The sequence below is a fragment of the Equus asinus genome, chromosome 2 (assembly GCF_041296235.1).
Source record: "Equus asinus isolate D_3611 breed Donkey chromosome 2, EquAss-T2T_v2, whole genome shotgun sequence".
Lineage (NCBI taxonomy): Eukaryota > Metazoa > Chordata > Mammalia > Perissodactyla > Equidae > Equus > Equus asinus.
Genome location: NC_091791.1, coordinates 142,460,828 through 142,482,079, shown reverse-complemented (window position 1 = coordinate 142,482,079; position 21,252 = coordinate 142,460,828). Strand labels below are relative to the sequence as shown.

Sequence of the window (21,252 nt, the reverse complement as noted above, 5' to 3'; positions counted from 1 at the left end):
AAACATTTTCAGCACCATTATTATTTTTTATGTTTGCATTCTAGTATACAAGGAGGGTATGACATATTTATATCTGTGCATAAACATATATATCATAAACCACAAGAATGTGCCGGGACTTAGAGACTAGATTAGCCAGCAGACACCATGCATGTGAAAAAGGACGAGGACAGTTATGTTCTCCTTGGTCTACAGGGTAGTGGACAAGTTTGCAGCAGGTAAATCTTAAGCCAGGAAGTACTATGAATATAGTAAGTAGGAGATGTTAAGAAAGTCAAGCACAAAATATATGGAAAAAAGAAGTGGTAGAAGACTAAAAGACAGGCAATTTTGTCCAGACCAAATCTGTCCTTCTATATAGAATAAAAAAAACTACATCCCGGGGCTGGCCTGGTGGCGCAGTGGTCAAGTGGACCGTTCCGCTTTGGCAGCCTGGGGTTCACCGGTTTGGATCCTGCATGTGGACATGGCACCACCTGGCAAGCCACGCTGTGGTAGGCGTCCCACATAAAGTAGAGGAAGATGGGCATGGATGTTAGCTCAGGGCCAGTCTTCCTCAAAAAAACGAGGAGGATTGGCAGCAGTTAGCTCAGGGCTAATCTTAAAAAAAAAGAAAAACTACATCCCATCATAAAATCTTAATGGAAAGCTAAAGGAACTGGAATAGCCAAAACGATTTTGCAAAAGAAGAACAAAATTAGAGGACTCACACTACTTGATTTAAAGACATATGACAATTTCAAGAACTATGATAAAGCCACAGTAAACAAGGAAGTATAGGGTATTGGCAAAAGGACAGACATATAGATCAGTTGAACAGAGGACAAAGCACAGAAATAAACCAATACAAATATGGCAACTGATTTTTTACAAAGTTGCAAAAGTAATTCAATAGAGAAAACATGGTCTTGTTAACAAATGGTGCTTGAACAGCTGAACATCCATAAACAAAAAATTAATCTAGACCTATACTTTACACCTTATGCAAAAATTAACTCAAAATGGGTCATAGACCTAAATGTGAAACATAAAACTATAAAATTTGTAGAAGGAAATATAAAAAAATCTTTGTGACCTTGGGTTAGGCAAAGAGTTCTTAGATATGACACCAGAAGCACAATCCATAAAAGAAAAAGAATTGATAAACTGGACGTCATCTAAACAAAAAAGAACCCTCCTGCTCTTGAAAAAAACACTGCTAAAAGAATGAAAAGACAAGCCATAAACTTGGAGAGAAAATTTGCAAATCACATATCTGACAAAGGACGTGTATCCAAAAAACATAAAAAACTCTCAAAGTTCAATAACGAGAAAACGACCAATTAAAAAAGAGGGAAAAGTTTGGATACTTTATGGATGGCAACTAAACACATGAAAAGACGATGAACCTCATTAGTCAAACTCATGGGGAAATGCAAATTAAAACCACAATGAGATAACACTACCCAACGAACTACCACTGCACACCTATTAGAATGTTTCAAATAAAAGCCACTGACAATACCAAGTGCTGGTGGGGACGTGGAGTACCTGGACTTCTCAGACATTGGTGGTGGGAAAGCAAATTGGTGCAGTCACTTTGGAATATAACATGGCAGTTTCTTATAAAGTTAAATACACACTTACCATATACACTTACTGCATTCTCATCTTTAAATATTTACTCAATGGAAATGAAAACTTATGTTCACACAAAAACCTATACAAGAAAGTTTATAGAAGCTTTATTCATAATAGCCCAAAACTGTAAACAACCCAAATGTCCTCCAACTGGTGAATGGATAAACTGCAGTAAATCTATACAATGGAATACTACTCAGCAATGAAAAGGAACAAGCTACTGATACACTCAACAACATAGATAAATCTCAAATGCATTATGCTAAGTGAAAGAAGCAAGACCCAAAAGGTTACATACTGTGTAATTTCATTTACACCACATTCTGAAAAATGCAAGATATAGCAGCTGTGAGGAGTGAGGGGAGGGGGAGGGTGTGACTACCCGGTGCAGCATGAGAGAATGTTCTGGAGTGATGAAACTGTTCTGTATCCTGACTGTGGTGATGGTTACATGACTATGCATAGGTCAAAGCTCATAGAACTGTGGACCCAAAAAAGTATGTTTTACTGTACGTAAATTAAAAAATAAATTTCAAAAAAGGCTATGTTCCTTACAAAACACAAAGGCTTTTAATTTTTTAATCACGCTTAATGAAAAATTATAAATGAAGCAAGATGATAGCAAATATAAATTTCAAAAGCCAACTCCTGCAGACCTCTTCAATTCTTCAGTGGGGTCGCAGCTCATTTTCCCAAGTAGAACTCTAGAGTCCTTTCATGCTCCCAGGATCTTGGAGTATCCCGTTTGCTTCACTGTTTTGTCAGATCTGCTTTGTGCTCCTACCCACAGGACCGGGCCTGTGTCTTTCCATCTTTGTATTCCTGGCATAGCACCACAAATACAAAAGGCACTAAAGAGATACCTGACAAACACATGAATAAAACATACCCTCGGGGACATGTACACTCCTCTCAGTCACTACCTCCTTCATCTGGAAGTATACAGTATAATCTACACATAATAATCATCTGAAGGACTATAAGATGCTAAAACTAGGTTCACATTATCTTTAGATACTATACATGAAAAGGGTACACAAAAATATCTATCCTAATAACTAGAAACAGATTTACGTTCCTGAGGAACAGAAAGAGTAAGGAACCTAGAGCCCCCCTATTCCTCTACCTATGGAGATGGTAGGAAAGCTGTCACACCTCTGCTGGGAGGCTGGAAGAGTGGGGTGTCACTAAGGCATTACCTGCACATATGTGAAAACACACAAATACATGCACAAACATACATATACTTATATACACACACATACACCTGAGGACATACACCTGAAAAACCAGCCCTTCCTGAGTAGCCCAGCTTAGCCCTCTGCCTCTTGATGCCAGCAGCACACTGCAGTATTGCAATTCCTGCATAGACCTTCTAGAGGCTGCTGATCTGTCATACCCTGCAGATGCCTGGCAGTTTCCGGGCCCCCTGTCATTCTGTGCCCATCTTGGGAAGTCTCATAATATTCAACTGGACACAGATTCCACCAGAGCAGGCTTGAAATTATTCAGAATTGGCACTGGAATCAATTGGTTTGATCCAAGGAACTTCAAATGAGAAACAAATTTTCTAGAGTGGCCACAAGGTTTTGGAATTCATGTTTGACCAAGACTGCTGAGAACATCTGAGAGTTCCTTCAGGATTAAACTGCATCACTGAATGCTAAAATAAAGATGCACTGTTTTGCACATGCATTTGTGCCACCTTCATAGTTCCACTCTCCTAAAGCAGAGGTGGAAAGAGTTCTACTGAAGGAAGATTGAATTAATGTTGAAGTCACCACCACTTCTTCTAACATCCTCATCTGCAGCTGAAGTACAGTTCTCTTTAGCTACAGCATGGCCTCTGTTCTGCTGAGTTGATGGCGTCCACCCTAAAGAGACCAGCAGGAACTAGAGAGTGACAGGCAACGAGGGTGGCTTCTCAGGACCAGATCATAAAGAACACTAGAAGCAGACATGGAAATGTGATGCCAAAGGCAAAAGGATCTGTCTTGGAAGAAATTTAAGGAAGAGATTAGGAACAAGGAAAATCACACACTTAAACAAAACAAACAGGAGCAGGCTGTCAATAGGAAAAATCCAAGGAAATAAAAATGATTTTCTATAATTTTAAATGGTTGTAAAATTACTACCAACATTCCTTGTCTTCCTTTCTGGAGCTGATATAATGAAAGTAAACCATTATTCACTTTGCTTTTCATCTTTCCCAGCTGCTACTTAATCTGGAGTTAAAAAAATTTTTTTTAAGTAATCAGTCTCCACATGGTACTCTCGTAATCTGGACAGAATCCCGTTAGTTGAGGGTAAAATCTGATCTCACTTTGAAAGATGTCCCCAACTGGGATTTTCCTTTTCTCAAATTATCTGTCTTCCCAGCAACAGTGTGTGGTCACAGAAGTGTAGGAGACATGCTAATGCGTTTATCAAGTGATTATTCTTGGCCCCTCTGCTGGCAAAAACAAGCAGGAAACAGTACAGAAAAAACATGCCTTGTAAGCCACATTAACCAGCTTCAAAGCTGCTCAACTTGTGTGGCTGCTATGAATCCAAAGGGTAGAGAAAAAGCGCCGTTGCTTTGTCTTTACCAAGACCACTTCCCCTTCAGCCGTTTGCCAAGTGATTGCCTTATATTGCCTAATCCAAGAGATGCCTTTCTTATGCCTTGTTGTCATTCCATAAAGAATTAGTTCTGCTTAATAGCTCAACTGTGCAGGAAGAACATTCCATGCAATTTTACACTTTGCATCGGTCAGAGAAACAGAAGGATCAAGAAAGCATTAAGGGGAGTGAGGTTTTGTAACAAAATTCATGTCACTTAGCAACTTCATCCGTGTAGAAATTTATAATGAGAAAAATACAAATTCCATCAAAACTACAGCAGGAATATTTCTACTAGGATTAGCTTTGCTTTTCCAAATGATTATCTCAAGGACATTTCAAACAACTCAAGAGCTGCAGTGTATTAAATTATTTGTTGCTAAACTTTATATTACTCTTCCCCACTGTTGTTTTATATATCGCTTTCTCAGTTTATAAAAGGCCTGGTTTTCCTTTCTCGTCCACATAATGACCTGACACTCAGTGGCTATTTAGTAAATACCTGTTATGCAACATAATTCATTGAAGTTTATATATAAAGTTTATAAATATAATTTATTATATAATAAATTATTATAGTTAAATTTATTATATAATATATAATTACATATAATTATATATATTATATAATAAATATAATAATATATTATCTAATAAATTCTATAACTACATTTATTATATAATAAATGTATATAATAAATTATATAACTTATTACATCAATTAATGTTCTACATATGATATTCAATTTATGAACTGAGAATCAATCACTATGAAATGTCTGGGCATCTCTTTCATCTTCCAATATCTCTTAAAGACCAAGCCTATGTAATTGACAACAGAAAAATACACACACACACATCAGATGACCTTGTTAAAGTGAATTCATAAAGGGGACCTTGAGTTCTAAGCTACTTGTCCACAACATAATGAAGTATTTCAATGATATTATAGTTCACTTTTTATTAGGCTTGACCATACAGTCCTAAAGGGGAGAAGAGAGAATTAACCTACTACTATCTTATATACATTAACTCATTTAATACTCCTGAAAACCTTAACAGGTAAGCAATATTACCTTCAGACTTACAGGTAGGGAAATACGTTCTGAGAAGTTAAGCCACTTGCTCAGGGTCACAGTATTAGGAAACAGTGGAGCCAGGAGTCAAAATGGTGCTTTGAGTTACACCCAAGCTGCAGCCCCGGAGAGGAAGGCCTCCACCAGAGAACATTACAGCAGTAACGCTAATCTGGCCTTGTGAGTCTACTTTCCCAGTAGGAAAGAGACATTCATGCACAAACGACAGGTAGTCTCCTTTTCTCCAACTTTCTCTCCTTTAAACGTTCCTAGAAGCAGCAGCAAACACATACTTCCCCAACCTTCCACGTGAATGAATATCGCATTACCCCCAAAGTCATAAGCGAGGGCTTTAGGATCTTCCGTCAACAAGTCTCTCTCTTTCTACTTATTTTTGACCAACATCAATTTAATAGTATAATCATTTATCCAACCTTCTACATTATTCTCCAATATGGACTTTCTTCTCTAGCCCAAGTAAATCCACTTGCCATTCTTTAAAAAACACTTAGAATCCAAGAACATCACACTGGTAAGGCCCCCTCTAAAAGTGAAGCCCACAGGATGCTACAACAGGCCCCAGCCATCAAATCAAAACTGAGAGTCAGGGAAGGCTTCGCAGAGGAGGTGACATGTGCAGCTGAGGGCTGAAGACCTAGTAAGCAGCAAGGGACTATCAAGAGTGGTCCAGGCAGAGGGTAGAGTATGGGCAATGGCACAGAGCAATGAGAGCACAATACATTCAGAGAACTGAAATCCCATGCGATGGGAATTTGGGGGTGTGTAGAATAGGGGGAGAGGTGAGGTAGAGACAGGGTGGTAAAGGATGCAGCCACTGGGCAGGCAGGGACCAGATGAAGAGCCTTGTATATTTATGCTCTAATGCTCTGCTACTCAAGTGTGGTCTTTGGACCAGCCTTAGAACTTGTTTGAAATGCAGAATATCAGGCTCCCCTCTAGACCTACCAAATGCCAATCAGCCTTTATTATTATTATTATTATTATTATTCTCCCAAAAGCCCCCCAGTACATAGTTGTATATCCTAGTTGTGAGTCCCTCTGGTTGCGCCATGTGGGATGCTGACTCAGCATGGCTTGATGAGCAGTGTTAGGTGTGCGCCCAGGATCCAAATCGGCAAAGCCCTGGGCAGCTGAAGCGGAACGCGCGAACTCAACCACTCAGTCACGGGGCCGGCCCCAGTCAGCAGTTTTTAAAGATGCCCAGGTGATTTATATGCACTTTAAAATTTGAGAAACACAGTTCTAAGTATTTGGGTTGCATGCCGAAGGCAACAAGAAGCCACTGAAACACTTTAAGCAAAAGAGACACATGATCAGATTTGAAAGAATTTGGAAGACTAATTATGAATAGGTACAAATGCAAACGTGTTTTTTTCATGGTTCACTTGCTACTGGACTCTTCTGATTGAGAATGATTGTTTCATAAATGTGCGTCCCACTTTTCTACTCTGTTTCTGTGGTTGCCAGGGGCTGGGGGCTGGAGGAAACAGGAACAGGTTGGTAAAACGCTACACACTTTCAGCTATAAGACGAATAAGGTCTGGGGATCTAATATAAAACATGGTGACTATTGTTGATAACACTGTATTGTTTAACTGAAATTTACTAAGAGAATGGAACTTAAATGTTCTCACACACACAAAAAAGATAAATATGTGAGGTGATGGTTGTATTAATTAACTAGATGAGGGAAATCTTTTTACAATTATACATATATCAAATCACCATGATGTACACTTTAAATTTCTTACAATTTTATATGTCAATTATGCCTCAATAAAGCTGAAATTTTTAAAAAGTGCTTCCTTACCTATACAGAGGTTCCAAATGATAGGTGGAACATTTAAAGCTAGCTCAAACATGAAGAATGCACCTTCTATAGGACAAAGGCATGTCTAACCATGTCCAATTAGTGATTTAAATAAAATTTATGCAATCATGCTCCCTAAACAGTTTCAGGAACTCAAAATTGTTGCATAAACAGTTACTCTTACTACACCTGTTGAAGGCCTATTTGAAGGAATTATTTGGGTAGGGGAGATATAGGCTACATTTGCTGATCACAAACCATTTTTTTAAATGAGGAAAGAATACATTCTTTTAAAATTTTTTGCTAAATTATATGGAACCCTCAAGCTCAGAAGAATAAAAGAACAGAATTCTGGACCATAGCCATACAGAAATCCCCTATAATGTGTTCAATAAGCCAAATCAAAACAATGCATAGTTTATAGGAATAGGGTAAAGGAAACTTGCAGCTCATATTTCATCTGCTGTCGAGTGTCACATTCATTCATGCAAACGAAAGTTAACTGATAAAATCTGCTTTTAATGCCTGTTATTGGCAGTGGAGAGAGCCAAGCAGCCTGACTTCTTCTTTGATGGCTTATAATGAATGTCACAGAAAAGACTTTGCACTTAAAAAAACCATTCTGCTGAAAAAGACAACAAAACCAATTTTCTTAATAATAACAGCGAAAATGTAGTCATGTGTTTGAACATATAATGCATCTTTTATAGTGACCCTGAAATTATGATACTGCCACTCGTGTCCACTCCTCACAACCAACCAACCCGATTGATATCACCAAAGGATTATGACTTTGATATGAATAAAACGACATTTAGAACCAACTGTAAAGCTAGATTGTGCAACTTTGTGTAGAGTGCTATTCACAGCGTAACGCAAATTTTCCACATGGCTTAATAGAGAGCCTGAGTTTCTTTTAAGGAAATGATCATCAGTGGTATCAGGTAATTTGAAAGATTTTTGGAAATACGCCAGTGCTCTTAGGCCACTAAGGCAGTGTTTTTCAACTCCTTCTATTCTCTGATGGGCACCCCCTGTGGGGCCTGGTAAGTCTCATTTCCCACAAATACACATTTGCTGATGGACGGAGTCTGTGTGTATGTCCGTGGAAAGGTGAGTTAGCTGGCAAAGAAAACTGAGGCAAAAGAATTAGTAACAAAGAGGGGAAAGAGAAAGAACAAAACGGAAAAAATAATGGAGAAAAATATTACATGACAAGAAATAAGACAAGTAAAAACCAGAGAAGGAACACATCAGGAATGAACGGTGCAAATAAAGGGAAACAATTAAAAAACAAAGGAATAGGGGCCGGCTCCGTGGCCGAGTGGTTAAGTTCGCACGCTCCGCTGCAGCAGCCCGGGTTCGGATCCTGGGCGCGGACATGGCATGGCTCATCAGGCCATGTTGAGGCGGCGTCCCACATCCCACAGTTAAAAGGACCTGCAACTAAGATATACAACTGTGTACAGGGGGGATTTGGGGAGATAAAGCAGAAAGAAAAAAAAAAAAGCATTGGCAACAGTTGTTAGCCCAGGTGCCAATCCTTAAAAAAAAAACAAAGGAACAAATCACTGCTAAACAATTATGACAATAGCTCCTAGCATATTTTAATTGTGACAGAGTACTGGAGCTGACTAGCTAACTAGTAAATATGCCTAGCCAGGACTATTTCAAAACGATCCCTGCTGGGGCTGTGAAATAAATTTTTAAACAATTCTTGGTTATCTGGGAAAATGAGTAGTTAATAGAATTACAGACTTTTTTTAAGCTCTGGGAGACTTTAAAGATAGTTTAATTATTTATGGTTACAATTATGGATATAAGGACATTATAATGATTCAACAGTATCAAAGAGGCCAATAATAAAAAGAAATTTTTCGTATATTAAGTGAAAAAAAAGTGAAAGAACAATATAGAGTGTAATCCATTTAATGGGATTACAACCACTTGAGAAAACAGCTTGGCCGTTTTTTAAAAAGTTAAACCTATACCCACCATACAAACCAGCCATTTCACTCCTAGGTATCCAGCCAGGAGAAATGAACTCACAGTTCACACAAAGATTTGTACATGAATGTTCACAGCAGCTTTATTTGTAACAGCCCCAAAGTGTTGGAACACAGCCCAAATGTCCATTAACAAGCAAACGGAAAAACAAACAGTGGTATATCCATACAATGGAATATTACTCAACAGCAAAAAAAATGAACTACTGATATACACACGACATGGATGAATCTCAAAATATTTATGCTGAATGAAAGAATCCAGACAGACAAAAGAGTACATATTATATGATTCTATTTACATAACATTCCAGAAAAGGCAAACTATTGACAGTAACAGAAAGCAGATCAGTGGCTGCCTGCAGACAGCGAGGAGGGACGGATTACAAAAAGCACGAGGAAACTTTTGGGAGTGATGAGTATATTTATTATCTTCATTGTGGTGATGGTTTTATCTGCACATACATACGTCAAATTCACCAAATTGTGTACTTTAAATATGTACAGTTTATTGTGTATCAATCATACTTCAATAAAGCTTTTAAAAACCAAAGAAAAAAAAAGCCTTGCATGAGTGGACATATACGCGTTTGTAAATGCGTAGAAAAAAGTCCTGGAAGAATCTACATAACCAATAACAATGACAACCTCTAGGGCAAGTAAGCACTTAATTTTTTCTCTATTATGTCAATACCTACGGTAAGTATGTAGTACTTCTGCAACTTCAAACATAAAAATAGAAATCAGTCAGTATCCTCAAAAGCCTAAGTCCAGAAAGCGCTATTCAAAACATTTCCACCAGTTTCTTCATCCTCAACTGCTAAACACTATTTCTTATTAGTTTTAATGTTAAACTTAATTACACTGAGTATAGCATTGTTATTCTATATTTTTCATTATACATGTATAATTTATTAGCTGCTACATGATATTTGCAAACTAATTGTTATTTGTAGCACTTTTTCCCCCATGGAAAAGTGTTCTCTAACTCCAAACCACTAAATGACTCACCCTCAAGTCTGTGTCCTCTCATACTCACACCCGAAGGATGCAGACCTGCAGTTCTGTCTTAAAAAGCCTCACTTTCCGAAATTTTAGGTTGTGATTACAGTATAACATCCTAGAATTTAACGTTTTCTTGGCCTAGAATATTTACTACAGGTATGTTTAAACAGTTTTAATTCTTCCTTAAATCGCTCTTCTATTTTTGTGCGTGTGTGTGAGGAAGATTGGCCCTAAGCTGATATTTGTTGCCAATCTTCCTTTTTGTATGAGGAATATTGTCGCTGAGCTACCATCTGTGCCAATCTTCCTCTACTTTATGTGGGATGCCGCCACAGCGTGGCTTGAGAAGCAGTGCTAGGTCCACACCTGGGATCTGAAACTGCGAACCCCAGACTGCCGAAGTGGAGTGTGCAAACTTAACCACTACGCCACCAAGCCAACCCCACTGCTCTTCTATTTTTAACAAATCCTAAGGTCTTTTCTGTCTATAAGCTAAAATGTTACACCTCTTTCAAAGCATTCACTTGATTCCTGATCAATTTAAATACACAGATTATCTAATCAAAATTATCAATCAAAATATACTAAACCCCTAAATTTTATCTAAGACAGTGGAAGATAGAAGGAAAAAACTGAAACCTTATACTTACCCTCAGAGGACTTGCCTCTTCCCCTCTAAAAGGTTATATAGCAGATATGTTTTTAAAAAACTCACAAACAAAAACAAAATTTATGGTGGGTACTCAGAAAGAAACAATGAATTTGGATCCATCGATCCAAATGTGACTTCTTTAGTTACTTATTGTCTCCACGTCTTAGTTTCTTAATCTATAAAAGGGTGAAAAATTTCTTATTTCATAGAGTTGTTGTGAGGATTAAATGAAATATTCTATATAAAGGATTTAATTCTGCCCATTCTTCTGTACTCTTGATTCATTTATAACCTGTCTTCCAACTCTTCCTCATCTCTAGGTGCATTAGTTTACAAATATGCTGTCTTCCCTATCCTACACAGATGGTCTCTTGAGCTTGCTTCTACCTCAAGTTTCTATACTCTGCCTTTTTCCCCACTTCACTCCTCCATCACTACATCTCCTGCTCACTTCACAACCCCATCATGACCATCAGTGATGGACCTAAATGGCTTCTACTTGATCCTCAGCTGATTTGGACTCCATAGCATCTACAACAGTGGAATTCTCTCACCTTGAGACTTCCTCCTTTTCTGACTCCCACGTCACTATTTTCTTTCATTACTTCCTCGACCCACTGAGATGATCCCTCCTCTTCTTTCACCCACTCCTCAAATGTAAGACTGATTCTATCTTAAGCCCTCTTATCTTGGTACACTATACTCTTTCTCTAGCAACCCTATCAACTTCCAACACCCAATATGTTAATAACTGCTAAATCTATATCTTTCTAGACTTCAACTTTTCTCTTGGAAAATCTTCAATTCCACCAACAATATGGCTAAATGTCTCCACCTAGATGTCCCAAAGACACCTAAAGCTTGGTATGATAGGACTAAACTAATTTTCCTTCTCAGTCATTCATATTCTATTCTTTCCAATTTCTTCCTCTCCCCACACCCCAACAGTGTCTTTCTGCCTACTTACTCCTCTCTTTCTTTCCAATATGACTGAATGATATTGCCACCCAAAAACATAAGCCATAAATCTTCAAGTTATCTTCAAGGGTAGAGATCACTCACATGTCTCTCACATTCTTTCCATCTATAGTGTACTGATTGCAAAAGGAGCCAAAATTCTTCCCTCTTCCATATCTGTGCTCTTTCCAATATTACTTTGCATCTCCTCCCCACCTCTCAAATCTGGGCTGCCCGTGAGACTTGCTTTGGCCAGCAGAATGGAATGGAAGTAACAGCATGATAATTCCATGCCAGGGCCTCGAGAAACCTTGTGTGATTGCCCTCACTCTCTTAAAACTTGCCACAGACATGTGAACAACCTCAGGATAGCCTGCCGGATGATGAAAGACATGTGGTCCAACCTCTTCCATGACTCCTGCCAACAGACATGTGGGTTGAGATCCTCCTAGTCCAGCCAGCACCCCTCCTCCTAGCAGACCTGCCAGCTGATTTAGACACTTGAGATCAGCCAATCCAGGCTCATGTCAGCAGTGCCACCCATCTGATTCACAGACTTGGAGACAATAATACATACTTACAGGTTTAAGCCAACATGTTTAGGAGTAGTTTCTTGTGCAGTGATAGCTAACTGATGCACATTCTTTTCTTTTCTCATGGTTATTGCCCCAACTCCTACATCCATCTCTGAACCGGTTATTGGAAAGACCTCATAATTGGTCTCCTTGTTTTGTCTCTCACCCTGTAATCATTCATATATATACATGTGTGTATATATTATGAAAATAATTTTAGTAATTGTGTATCTACGTATACATGTGTGTGTACACAAAAAACATTTGCTCAATGAATGCAGATGTAAGTGATAAGTAAAAAGTAAGTTAAACAAGTAGATGACAACTCTCAGATGAATGTTATGCAGAGGGAGCTTCTGAGAAGGGAGAGATCACAGTAAGATGAAATGGTTAAGAAAAGGGTGAACGATTCCAGGTATAGGACTTGAATTGGGTCAAATTAAAATCTGAGCAATGAAGGCATTCCCAGGCCTCAAAGAAACCTCTTCAATAACACAACTGCATCTTAGTCTTTTAAATAAAATGAATAAGCTCATGTAGAATCTTTTTTTCTACACTGATAAGTCTTTGACATAAGAATGTGAACTCTAGAGGGTTAATGAATCAACCACTAGCAACCCACACTATAGTTAAGATGGTGAAATGAAATGCTTGGTCAGAGTTCACTGACCACTGGTCAAAGACAGACAAAGACCCCTGTCTCAAATAATAGCTTCAGTCTTCAGAGAGAGAGGCTCGTTTTCTGTACCAGCAAAGATTTTCTAGAATGCAGCTTTGCTATGTGTTTCAACCAGATCAACAAATCTCAGGCGTATTTACCTTCTTTGGGAATTATAATAGCTAACTGAAAAGCAGCTGATTCAACCCCTAATTGTCCATCCAATTTGATCATTAAGACAACCAAAATAATGGTGCATGATCTGGTTATTATAATTGTGCTACCTCCCAAATCGAATTAACCATATGGCAATCTGATTGATAACTTGAAGGCTATGCTGAATCAACTTAAGACAATTTGGTGCCAAGCACAGATATGACTTTAATTTTTCAACATATACCAGGGCAGATATTATTTCAGATTATTAGTATCCTTTTATATCATAAACTTTTATGCAAATTCAAGTTATTTTCAAAACTTGGAAGTAATAAAAACAGCAAAAAAGACACAAGATAAAATTTAAAAATAAGCTGTCAAATAACTCAAGCCAACAAAAAACATTTACAGCAATATAATTTAATTTCAGAAAGCCACTAATAGGACATTTTAACTCTGACAAAATAAGGAAACGTATTTTAGACCAGTCATCTAAAAATTGTTTAGTCAAACTATTTCAAACATATAGAAGAATGAGTAATATAACACTTACGTACATTCCACCAAGCTTTATCAAATATGAAGACTTTCCCGTATTTTTTCAGAATTTTCAAAAATAATATAAAACATTACAGATTTGGCTGAAGGACCTTTGTATACCTCTCTCTGATCTGATCTTCCCTTCCTCTCCAGAAGTAATCACTAACCTGAATTTAGTGTTTATTAAGTCTCATGGATATTTTATACTATTACTAAATATCTATGTATTCATTAAAAAATACATATTATTCCACATACTTTCAATCTATGTACAAAGGCATCATACTCTACTTATTCTGTAGTTTATTTTTATGCTCAACTTTTTTTGCCATTTATCCACATTAATATATATAACTGTAGTTAGACATTTTAACTAATTCATTTCACTGTATATAGTATCCCACAATTTATCAGCCATTTTCTTATTGAAGGACATAAAAGTTGTTTCCAACTTTCCATTATCACAAAGGATGACTGAAGGAGTATTCTTGTATATGTCTTCTCATGTACATGGGCAGGAGTTTTTCTATGACATACATCTAGAAATGAAATTGGTGGGTCAAAGGGCATGTGCATTTTCAGTTTTGCCAGATATTGCCAAATTGCTCTCTAAAATAGCTCTACCAAATTAGTTTACCATCAGCTCTCTTTCCTATCATTTGGAAATATCAGGTCAATCCAGTAGATGTAAAATAGTACCTTTAAAAAAGGTTTTTATTTCCCTGATTATAAGTGAGCTAAGCATAGTTTCATGTGTTTATCAGCTATTAGGTTTTCCCTTTTATGAACTGCCTCCTGTTCACAGTCTTTTCTAAGATGTCTGCCTCTTTTTTATTGATTTGCAGAAGTTCTTTACATATTTTGGTTACTAATCCTTTGTCATTTAAATAAGCTGGTGGCTTATTTCAGTCCTGGCTTATACTGTCTTTCTGAAATTCAGAAGTGTTAAATTAAGAATTAATAAAAGTTATTAACTTTGTTCTTCACGGTTTAGGCTTTTTGTAAATTATTTTAAAATCCTTCTCCATCCACAAGTAAGATCAGGCCTAAAACTTCAGGCCACTTAAACCTTTACACTTCTCTTCTGTTTTGGTCTCCATAGATGTTTCTCTTGTTTTTGAGCAAGGATTTGTCTTTTTAGTTTGCTATTCTTCTATTTTTACCTATCATTGCTATGTATTTGGAGCAGAGAGAATATGTCAAAGCATGAACTCACTGTCCCATCTTGATAAGAAAAGTCATCCATATATTTTATTTAAATGGAGAAAAACCCTTGGGTAAGGGTTAAGTTTCTAAATAAAGACTATTTCCCCTGCTTATGCATCACATAAGCTTTGAAATATTGTTTCAGGTGTCATGATCTAGTCCAGACTGTGACTATCAAATCTCTTAACCACTTACACTTAAAAAATAAACATACACAAAGTAGCTATAAGAGATGATACACAATTTTTTCCCTACCGAAAATAGCTATTTATGCATCAAAGTGGAGCAGTGCCTTCTTAAAGAAATATATAAACATCTTGAAGCTGCTAAAGTTAAAATTTGGAAACAATCCTTAAAAATCTCTGCATATGGAATTCAAATGGCAACCCACAAGGGGAACTTCCCAGGAAAGTCCCTTTAGAGAGTTCCTTAACTTCTTAGGTGCAGAGTTTTATAATACACGGGAAAGCTACTCTAATAATAATACTGAATGCAATCATTGTGATTTTTCTTTTAATCTAATAATTTATTGCTTATTTATTCAAATAGTAAAATATTTTTCATATTAACTAACACCAAAAACATTTAATAAAATATCAGCTGTCTTGATATATTCATGTTATTTTAAAAGGAACTATTAATTGAGGCTACAATGACAGGCTATACACTGAAACAAAATATCATCCAAAGACCTCAGCGCCAAAAACTTTCACATTTGGCAAAACCATAAGAAAGTAAATCTGAATTTTCAGGCTAATCAAGGTATTTTCCACTTGCCTTCAGGGATAAGAACATGTTCTTTAGATAATCCCAACTATGTTTTTAATCTGATTGATTCATTGAATCTATACACAAAGCTATTAGACTATTAGGAATTCTAGTCCTTATTCCTAAAAGCAAGAGCATGGAGTCAGGAGCTGCCTTGGGGCCTTGAGAGTATTTGAAGCATTTGTAAAAGTGACCTCAGGGCAACTCCAACCCCTAAAGGATGCTTTTAGTGTTTGCAAAAGCAGCAGGAAGTTCCTAATCCCTTTTTCCTTAAAAGAAGAGATAAACGTCTTTGATTTAGGATCACAACAACATCCAGGGTCCTCTGGAATTATAGCATCCAAAAAAACCCAAGTATTGGGGATCCAAACTAGAAGTCTGTGGGGAAAATAATATTGGTTTTAAGATCAAAAGGGATAATCTTTAAGCCAAAAAGGCAGTGAAAGAAATTCAAAAAGGAACTTAGCGACTGTTGGCTTGGTCTATCAATTAACACCAACTCCAAGTGAAAGAAAACCCAAGAAGGAAACTTTGTGATAAAACATTTAAATGAACAATTCATTTCTTTCTGAATTGGCACAAGTAGGGGGAAGAAAGCACAGGTAAATTATTCAATAAGTGCAGGCTATTAAAATGCTCATCACCTGTTCACATTAACTCATTTTTACAGATACCATCCAAAAGCTATCATATAGACAATCAGACTACAGCACTCTCCTTGAAAAGAAAAAATTATTTGCCACTAATTTATAAATGAATTTGTATTGACAACCAGCTGATTCTTCAAATGAAATTTTTATCAATCACAATATCCCAGTTGTTAACCACGACAGAGCTTTTATGCAGAATAAACCACTTATGGGCTGAAGAATGACAGTCCCTCTGCCAACCACAGAACTCTTCCCTACATCCTCGGTCCATGTAAGTAAACTAGTAGCTGGCCCTTAGTTGCATGGGACGCAAGGAGTCACTGGAGAGGTTTCGATAGGATGCTGCAACATCTTCATAATATGGATACTATTGTAAAGTCAAGTGCTGAGAAGATCTAATCTTCAAGAATACAGTAAAATCTAGTTTATGGTTTTTTTCCTAAATGACCAGACCACTAGGAGAAAAAAAATATCACTTCTTTGCCTTTTCTTTTTTCTTTTTGTATCTACTTAGTCAAAACATACAAAGATATGAAGAATTCTTAGGATTACAACAGCTGAGTTCATCACAGTGTAGAAAAAGTAATTTTACAGAAATACATATAAGAAAAACATACATTATCAATGTGTGTACACATATACTTTAAAAAGAGATATATATAAAATATAATCCCTAAAACTCAAGCTGCCATTATGAAATTAAGAGGTTTTTCATTTTCAAATGGGATTCATGTCTACTAACATCTTCATGTGCAGAGTGGCGTGCCAGCTATGGTAAAAGCTTGAGGCTTTAGCTACATGATACCAAAACATCTTGATGAAAAGCAGAAAATCCAGCCATTGATGCAAGGGCTTTAGTTACATGACACAACTAAGTGACGGAAACATCCGAATCCCTAACTCTTTACTGGTCCATCCTAATGTCATAGATATCTGGCTTTTACAGCAAAGTAGAAAATGTACATATTTAACACAGGTGAAATACCACTTATTTCAAACAGAATGCTTTAACTAAAAATATAAATGATATTTCACATAAAATAGTAGACACAAGCATGTTACAACGAACCACTTCCTATTGAAAACTGTCCAAATCTTGGTAAAGCACAGTATTATCCTATAGTGGAATTCCACTAATAGTCACCAACGTTAAGAAGCCTTAGAGGGTAAAGGCTCTCCTGCTGATTTATGAGACATTTCTTTCAACCATGCCTCTCCAGTAATCCTATGCAAGAGAGAAAAAACCAAAGGCCACAATGTAGGTTCCTGGGATTTACCATCTGAAAGCTTTTATTCTTCCAAAGAAAGAAAGTTATGACCTTTGACATTGTGCTATGGTGCCGAAGAAACTGCTCATAAACGTATGTCAGTAATGAAGCAGAAATCAATAATTTCATTTAATCTAGTGAACTATTATGCAGCAGGACACAATATGTTTGAGGAGCCAAATGTCCTCTTATTAATGACAGCTATGTTGCTGTTTCATTAAGATGAAGATTTTGTTTCCATTTTATATTTTTAAAAATCGTCGTAATTTTCACTATCATATATGAAAAGTGTCCTACGTTTTAAGGTTAATACAAACCTCTTTTTTTCTTAAAACAACTTGTAAAAATTCATGCAACTTTTTTTTTTTTTTTTTGAGGAAGATTAGCCCTGAGCTAACTACTGCCAATCCTCCTCTTTTTGCTGAGGAAGACTGGCCCTGACCTAACATCCATGCCCATCTTCCTCTACTTTATGTGTGGGACATCTACCACAGCATGGCGTGCCGAGCAGTGCCATGTCCACACCTGGGATCCAAACTGGTGAACTCCGGGCCGCCGAAGCGGAACGTACAAACTTAACCTCTGTGCCACCGGGCCGGCCCCCATGCAACTTTTTAATGCAATATTTTCATTTGACCTTCTCAAATATTATGGTTATACCACATCTATAATGATAGGCCTTTTTAAGACTCAAATTACTTTTAATAATTTCACACACACATACATATATAACTGGCTTTATAAATATACACACTTTTAAACCACTATCTGAGTGGGGTTGCTTATTAAAACTGAATAACCTAATTGCTTAGAAAAGCCATCATACCAAAAATGAGGGTTGGGGAATTGATTGTTCTGTCTTAAATGACTTTACTAAAATACTTCAAATATTTACAGGTTAATGAGAAATGGTTGTATTTGTTATACCACATCAACATATCTGCAAAGTTGATATTAAGAGGTAAAATAAAGAACAAGGAAGTTTTTTTTGAAAAAAAAATTAAGCTTTTCTTCTCAAGTTGAAGAACTGATAGGCTAAAATTTTAGAAGTGTATATTTTGAGGGGGCATCAATTTAATGGATGGCACAGAGAAGTGTAATGAACAAATGATGAATGACTATTAATGATTTCATATACTCAATGATTGTTATTTTTAAAGAGCACGTTCTCCTACACAGAACTGTTTATGTGTAACAGTTACTTCCGATAAAATACAATAGCAACTTAACCATTTACACTAGTTAAATAACTAAATTTTCCGATAATAACCATGACATCGATAGAAGTTTCAGGAAAATGTAAAAAGGTATTATTTTGCTAGAACATAGAATAACAGCATATTTCTAATTTGAAAATAATAATATTGGGCAATATTAAAACAATGAGAAAGTATCCCGCTGCTAAGTTTTAGGCAAAATTCAGTGTGCCTCAAAATTGTGTTTGCTTTCACTCTTCCGAAACTGCTTTATTAATTGTCTGGTACAAAGAGTATTTTTCAAGTCCTGTCTTATTGAACTCTGTTGTATCTGATGTTGTTTCATAAACTCTTTGAAATGTCTCCCTGGCTTCTGTGATTCTGTACTCTCCTGGTTTGCCCCCTACTTTCCTAACAATTGTTTTTGTCCCTGCTGGTTGCCCATTCCTTTTTTTTTTTTTGAGGAAGATTAGCCCTGAGCTAACTGCTGCCAAACCACCTCTTTTTGCTGAGGAAGACTGGCCCTGAGCTAACATCCGTGCCCATCTTCCTCCACTTTATATGTGGGACACCTCCCACAGCATGGCTTGCTAAGTGGTGCCATGTCTGCACCCGGGATCCGAACTGGCGAACACCAGGCCACCAAAGTGGAACGTGCGCACTTAACCCCTGCACCACCGGGCCAGCCCCTGCCCATACTTTTTGTACTGCACACTCATGCTGCTCAAACTTACCCAGGACTTAAACTCCATCTGATTACTGGTGATGCTCAACTCAACAGCCTTAGGCCATGACTCTCCTGACTCGCAACTGCTCTCTTGGGCCACTTGCCAGACAGCTCCACCTAGACATCTCACACGCAATTAAAATGAACATTTTCCAAGTCAAATTCATAACCTTGTTCCCAATATTAGCTGCTCCTCTGTGTTCTCTATTTCAGTTGGTGGCACCACCATTCACCAACTCACCCAAACTAGAAAAATCAACATCATCCTGAACGTCTCCCTCTCATTATTCCCCACATCTAACAAGTAGTGCCAATTTTTAATCCTAATTATAACTTACAATCTGTCTTCCCTTCATCATATTACCAGTGCTCCCGTCCAGGCCCAAATGAGCTCTCACCACGCTGCTGTCACAGCCTCCACCCTTCCTCCAGACCTGTTCACCTGACTTCTGTTCTCCTCACAGACTCCAGTGGGATCAACCTAAAACAAACTGGTGAATCCAACCCCCTGCAGCTCCCCATCACTCCCCGGTCAAATTCCAGGTTCCTTAACACAGCATATGGTATATGATGAGTCTGTCTTCGAGTGGATCCTACTCATATCTCCAACTCCATTCCTGGAGACCATTTCCTTGAAATTTATTCTCTAGCAACACCAAACAGCTTATTATCCCACAAATACAATGTTGCTTCTTACTACCATAACTTACTGGACTACCCATCTCTCTCATATAACTAAAATCTAGTTTTCCTTTAAAATTTAGCTTAGGCATCACTTCCATTAAGAATCTCTCCCTAACCGCCCCCCAATCCCCCACCCTAGAATTGGAGATGCATGGGGAAGTATTTAGAGGAGAAGTGTCATGGTGCCTGCAACTTACTTTTTGAGAGAGAGAGAAAGAAGCATTAAGTAAATGTGGCAAAATGTTAATTAACAGCTGGGAAACTGGGTAAAAGGTATTCAGGTGTTCATTATACTATCCTTTCACTTTTCTGTAGATATGAGAATTTTCAATACGAAAAAGTGGAAAAGGGGCCAGTCCCATGGCCAAGTGGATAAGTTTGCTCACTCTACTTTGGCGGCCTGGGGTTTCCCTGGTTCAGATCCTGGGCACAGACATGGCACTACTCATCAAGCCATGCTGAGGTGGTGTCCCACATGGCACAACCAGAAGGACCTACAACTAGAATATACAACTTTGGGGGGAAGAAGAAGAAAAAATTCAGTTGGAAAAAATAACATCACATATGCAACTCTATCAGGAGTACACTCTACTGTTGCACATCCATAGAGTTTTAATAATTACTTATCTAAGAATTCCTTTCTCCCACTAACCTTTCATTGAGATCGGGGACTGGTTTTCATTAATTGTGGAATTCTCAGGACCTAGCACTGTAGGCTTTTCTTAAACATTTGCTGGAGAAATGAACGAGAGTGCTAAGTCAGAAATAAGTCTAAACACAGAATTCTCAATCAGCCAGTAAGTATTTTAGTGTCTACAATGTGCCAAGCATTTTCTTGAGTGCTCCGGCTGTAGAAGGCAGTATCAGTCAAGGTCACTGAAAAGTCCCATTACATACAACTGGGCTGAGACAATGAGGAAAGACAGAAATGGAGTTGAGAGGATGTTGAAAACTAAAATGAAGAGGGCCAGGATTATACAGAGAAGTCAAGTTAGGAACTAAGTCCTCAAAAATTAGGCCTGTAGTTTCTGAGGAAGAGATTCTTGAAGACTCCATCCTTATTCTTGTTCCTGCAA

At 37.5% G+C, this 21,252-nt stretch overlaps 1 protein-coding gene across 1 annotated transcript in view; it reads right to left on the bottom strand.

The window, feature by feature from the left end:
• Positions 1–21,252, bottom strand: part of PRTG (protogenin) — a 111,849-nt gene that overhangs the window by 74,106 nt on the left and 16,491 nt on the right. The gene's annotated exons all lie outside the window — the stretch shown is intronic.